Source organism: Rhagoletis pomonella, unplaced genomic scaffold (assembly GCF_013731165.1).
Source record: "Rhagoletis pomonella isolate Grant_MI unplaced genomic scaffold, Rhpom_1.0 Rhpom_scaffold_00006, whole genome shotgun sequence".
Taxonomy (NCBI): domain Eukaryota; kingdom Metazoa; phylum Arthropoda; class Insecta; order Diptera; family Tephritidae; genus Rhagoletis; species Rhagoletis pomonella.
In genome coordinates this window covers 69,263,672-69,269,690 of record NW_023458560.1, presented here as the reverse complement: position 1 = coordinate 69,269,690, position 6,019 = coordinate 69,263,672, and positions in this window count along the sequence as shown.

The window sequence follows — 6,019 nt, the reverse complement described above, 5'->3', positions numbered from 1 at the left end:
TTTTCAACTCTCTATGCTTTTATTGTGTGACGCAAGAACTGAAGCCTATCACTTCTCTAACTTTGCTGCGGGCAAAGCTCTTTTAAGCTTTCTGTATATTTTGTATAGGCGAGCTAAGAGTAAAAGCTCTCGCTGCCCATCGCTGGTCTATAGAAAATGCATAGAAAGCTTAAAGGAGCTTTGCCCGTAATGATGGCCAGAGAAAGCTTTCACTCTTTGTATGTACGTATATAAGTATAAAACAGTGACCGAGACAGAGAGGAAAGCTTTTCTCGCGAATTTAATCCAAGTTAAAGAACTAATAGCTAAATTTTTCTTTAATTTATAAGTTTTTCCAATAAATGGGTCATTAAAAATATGAATTTCATCTTAAATCTGCAAGCTCGGGTAATATATGGAACATTAATTTAAAGCTTTTTTCCTAGCATATAAAATTTACATGTTTATAAGAAAAAATATGACGCTTTTATTTGCAATAATTTTATAAATTTGAATGGATGTAGGTTTTTGGTGGAGGCTTTTTGAAAGCTCGTTATTTAATCAAAATTAAATAATTAGAATTTTTATTTTTGTGTGATTTTAAGGAACACAATTTAAGCTTTCATTTAAAATATGAGCTTTCCTTGAAATAAATTTATAATTTAAATCATTTAATTGTTAAGAAACAATAATTCATCTATATACTCGTATGTATGTGCTATAAAAACAATATAGTTTAGATGAAAAACTTCACATGTTCCTAAATACTTATGTAACAGACACAATAATTATTAACCTCATAAATGTATGTAATGTATATTGAGCTTTTAAAGAAAATTGTAGCCAAATAAAATGGTTTTTAATTCTTTTATTCATCTTCATGTATTATACTATAAGTGTGTTTATTAAACGAGCGGCGAACAACATAAACAACTGTTATTATTGTATATACGTAATGTATTCAAAAATAAATAATTTATTCATACGTGTTATTCTATTGTAAATGTTGACATAAAAACAATAATTTTTCGTAGTTTTTAGTCAAATGCGAATACAGAGAAAAATTACACACAAAAAAAAATTTGGGAAAACCGTATTTTAAATAATCGAAAATATTACAAACAAAAAAAAACGGAAAGCAAAAGGACATTGTATTCCAGATGGGAAACATTTTAAGTGAAATTTTAAATAAATACATAAATATATATCTACCCATGTTCGTGCATATGTAAGTTGTATCAATCAGATCGGGGCAGCTTTATGTTTAACAATAAATAAATAACAACAATATTTTAAGGTTTTGAATTATTACTAAATACATATTGTGTCTTTATATCAGCGAGGATCACAGAAAGCTTTTAATGTGCTCAAAGATTTTAATATAATCTTCCTCACGGTATATGTATGAATTGGTCGGAGCTGATTTATTTCGTTCAGTTGTAGGTGCATTAGTATGTATGCCAGTAGAAGACTCTGCGCGCAGATTTAAAAAATCTACTAAATTTTATAAAAAGCGTTTAGTTAGCATGCTGGAAAGCTGCCTAGAGACTGTCGAAAAAAATTACTTAGTCGGCATATAAATGGTTCCAAGACAAGATATGCTTCCTCAAGAGATCGGTAGGAAGTCAGGTGATGGAATTTTCCGATTGCGTTGGCGAAAAAGCAGTGGTAAGCAGTGCGCGCTTCCACTGCGCAGGCCTGGGTTCAAGCCCTGGTCAAAGCAACATCGCCCCCTCGGCAGGCAATGGCAAACAGCTTCTCATAAAATTGCAAACACCGTTCGGAGTCGGTGTGAAACTGTAGGAGACCTCCCCTTTGTGTGACAAAGTTAGTTTTCTGAGGCTAGATCTAGCTTTTTTCTTTGTCGTTTAGCTTCGGAATTTAGGATTAAGCTTCGTGGCTTTTTTCTAGCCTTTTCTTATTTTCAAACTAGCATTTTTTTAAGGACAATCCCCACGGTTTATTTGTAGTTGCACTAAATTATTGTTCCAATTCAGTTCTACTTGACGAAATGTTAAGCGAATATCACCCGCCGTCATCGCTTCTTCTGATGAAATTTACTCAGCGAACTCGTTCTGTTCATACTTAAAGAGTTTTTTCAGGTGCTCGCAAGTGCCCCTATAAAACCAGGGAAAGCATGTTATTTCTTAGAACTCCGCACCCCACGGGAATGACGTCAAGCACTACATCGTGAGGGAGAAAAGTATTTAGTCGCCGCTGCTATGTTCTAGCCATTCGGGGGTCCTTAGCCCCTTCATCGCCTCTGCTATTGCGTCACATGCTGCCGACCATATTTCGCTGCTTTGTAGCATAACCTCCACGAGTGACTCAGCGGTGAAACTCTCGCCAGATAACGGGTGATTTTTTAAGAGCTTGATAACTTTTTTTTTAAAAAAAACGCATAAAATTTGCAAAATCTCATCGGTTCTTTATTTGAAACGTTAGATTGGTCCATGACATTTACTTTTTGAAGATAATTTCATTTAAATGTTGACCGCGGCTGCGTCTTAGGTGGTCCATTCGGAAAGTCCAATTTTGGGCAACTTTTTCGAGCATTTCGGCCGGAATAGCCCGAATTTCTTCGGAAATGTTGTCTTCCAAAGCTGGAATAGTTGCTGGCTTATTTCTGTAGACTTTAGACTTGACGTAGCCCCACAAAAAATAGTCTAAAGGCGTCAAATCGCATGATCTTGGTGGCCAACTTACCGGTCCATTTCTTGAGATGAATTGTTCTCCGAAGTTTTCCCTCAAAATGGCCATAGAATCGCGAGCTGTGTGGCATGTAGCGCCATCTTGTTGAAACCACATGTCAACCAAGTTCAGTTCTTCCATTTTTGGCAACAAAAAGTTTGTTAGCATCGAACGATAGCGATCGCCATTCACCGTAACGTTGCGTCCAACAGCATCTTTGAAAAAAATACGGTCCAATGATTCCACCAGCGTACAAACCACACCAAACAGTGCATTTTTCGGGATGCATGGGCAGTTCTTGAACGGCTTCTGGTTGCTCTTCACTCCAAATGCGGCAATTTTGCTTATTTACGAAGCCATTCAACCAGAAATGAGCCTCATCGCTGAACAAAATTTGTCGATAAAAAAGCGGATTTTCTGCCAACTTTTCTAGGGCCCATTCACTGAAAATTCGACGTTGTGGCAGATCGTTCGGCTTCAGTTCTTGCACGAGCTGTATTTTATACGGTTTTACACCAAGATCTTTGCGTAAAATCTTCCATGTGGTCGAATAACACAAACCCAATTGCTGCGAACGGCGACGAATCGACATTTCACGGTCTTCAGCAACACTCTCAGAAACAGACGCAATATTCTCTTCTGTACGCACTGTACGCATTCGTGTGGTTGGTTTAATGTCCAATAAAGTAAACTGAGTGCGAAACTTGGTCACAATCGCATTAATTGTTTGCTCACTTGGTCGATTATGTAGACCATAAATCGGACGTAAAGCGCGAAACACATTTCGAACCGAACACTGATTTTGGTAATAAAATTCAATGATTTGCAAGCGTTGCTCGTTAGTAAGTCTATTCATGATGAAATTTCAAAGCATACTGAGCATCTTTCTCTTTGACACCATGTCTGAAATCCCACGTGATCTGTCAAATACTAATGCATGAAAATCCTAACCTCAAAAAAATCACCCGTTATGTTGCGAAGCTTGCATCTGGTACTGTCAAATCGCATACACTCAAAAAAGACGTCTTCTATTGCATCTCCTCCGCAGTAGGCGCATATGGGTTCCGGTTCGTGTTTGAATCGGTGAAGGTATGCTTTGAAGCACTCATGTCGAGTTAAACAGTTTGTCAAATAGAAATCGACTTCGCCGTTTAGCCTGCTTCATTTGAGTTTATATACAGTTTGCTCTTAACTATGATCCCAAACTAAGTGCTATATAACCATTATTATGTAGTTCCCAACACTAAGTGATCCGGCTGTGTGGACGAATACAACTGATTTCAGTTTTACCCTGGCCACCACCAGACAAATACATACAATGATAGATATTGGTTGAGGTATTTCCTGCGACCAGGTGATCTATTGTACCCAATTTTTCCCCTAACCAGAGTCATATTTGTCACGTCGGTCGTGGCTTGTCCTACACGGACAAATTCCGAGTTTGGAATCTTTGATATCGATTTCAAATGGCACTAAGAGATGATATGCAAATTGGGACTCATTGAAAATTTCCACAGGCTTGAGTTGACGTCGAAAGCCGTAAAGAGCTGCATGACGAATTTTTTCCTGTGGAAAACAGTGTAAAACAGCGATGAGCAGAGAGAGCTTTTACTCTGCACGCTCCTATACAAAATGTAAAGGAAGCTTAAAAGAGCTTTGCCCGCGGGCAAGACAGTGCCTATCAGTGGTGTAAAATCTTCAGTTAGCCCGCGTAGGTAAAGCTTATCGAAGAAGATGGAATGACGGACGAGTCATACCAATAAAAATACAACGATAAAGCTTACTGGGACTTTTTGTAGAAATGGAAGCTGATGCTCTGGGAAAATTATCCTTTGACTCGACACTAATGAATAGATGGAAGCTTACAGCTCTTTATGGTGAATTCAGATATCTTATAGATATGTATGTTTGTATATGCAGCGAGCAAGTGCTTGTGCACTTAAAGTTCATTAAAGATACTAGTTTATTTTTTGAGAAATGTAAGATGACACCAAGGTATGTTGCTTGAACCAGAACACGTCGTGAAAGAATCATGACAAAAAGGAAAAAAAGGAAACATTTGTATGTTCTTATAAATAAAGCATCAAGAAAGTCAAGCTCCCTTACTAATTGAGTCTTAATTCAAGCGAATAACTACAAAAGCACGCAGCACAAAATAAAATAAAAGCCAACAGCAAAAAAAACCTAAGGAAAGAGCAACGGTGTTGACATTAAGAAATAATGCGACGAAGAGCAAAAACGAAAATTAGGTAAGTTAACCCAAAAATAACGTTTTTGTTGTTGTTAAAACGTTAAGACGTCATAATTAGGTTTTCATTGTCAGTTCAAAAGCTTCTCTCTAACAAGGCTTGTCGACCCTTACATTAGTCCCTCTTACTTGAAAATAAACAAAAAAAACTTTTGCTTTTATGGTTGTCACCGTTGCGGTTGTCACTCTTGTTTTGCGGTCATGTCGCTGTTTGCTGCTGCTGCTGCCGTTGACGTGCGACAAATTATGTTTTGCCACATGAAGAACATCAACAAAAAAAGTAGAGACAAAAACACAAAACGGGGCACTAAAAGCAAAAAAAGGACAGCCACGATAAACGCGTAGTGCTGTAAATATTTCTTTCTGTTCGCAGTTTGTTTTTTTTTTTTTAACGAAATTTCGGATTGCTGTTGCTGGCTGCGCGTCTTCAACTTCATCTTTTACTCCCCAACGATTGGTGGCCACTTAAAAATTTGTACATTTATATATACTTTCGCTTGCACGCATAGTCAACAAAAGTTTTTCAGTTAAATCTATCTGTGGTCATAAGCAATAACAGCCTAAGTCGACTTAAGGAAAGAATTGAGTTATATATGCTACTACATATTTTGCAACTACTATTTATTCCATGTGTATGTGAAATCTCCATCTCGTCAGCTAGGCTATAAACGAACATATTTTAGTTTACCCAAATGTTTAACATTACAATCCAAATGTTTAAAACGTTTTTTCTTGAATTCCAGTTTTTCGACTTAAGCGGTTATTGCTTATGACCACAGAAATATGTAAATAGTGTTTTTCCCTTCTTTTGTTAGTTCGGAAGTTAATGTGTGTTTTAGCTGTTGTCTGACCTTGGCTTTAATTTAACAACTTTGATTTTGTTCACTAAGTTTTTGAACTTTTGCTATTATTGTGATTTTTATTATCTTAAAGTTCTTTAGTTTGGATTAAAATAAAAAGGAAGTTGTTTTGACTGTAACTACGTAGTACGTACATGTATATATATGGGAACATATCGCTAGCTTAGAGTGAAATGTTGCTAAGTCCACTTTTTGGAACAATTAATTTTTGATGCAGGAAGCAAGGAAAATTGAAAATGCA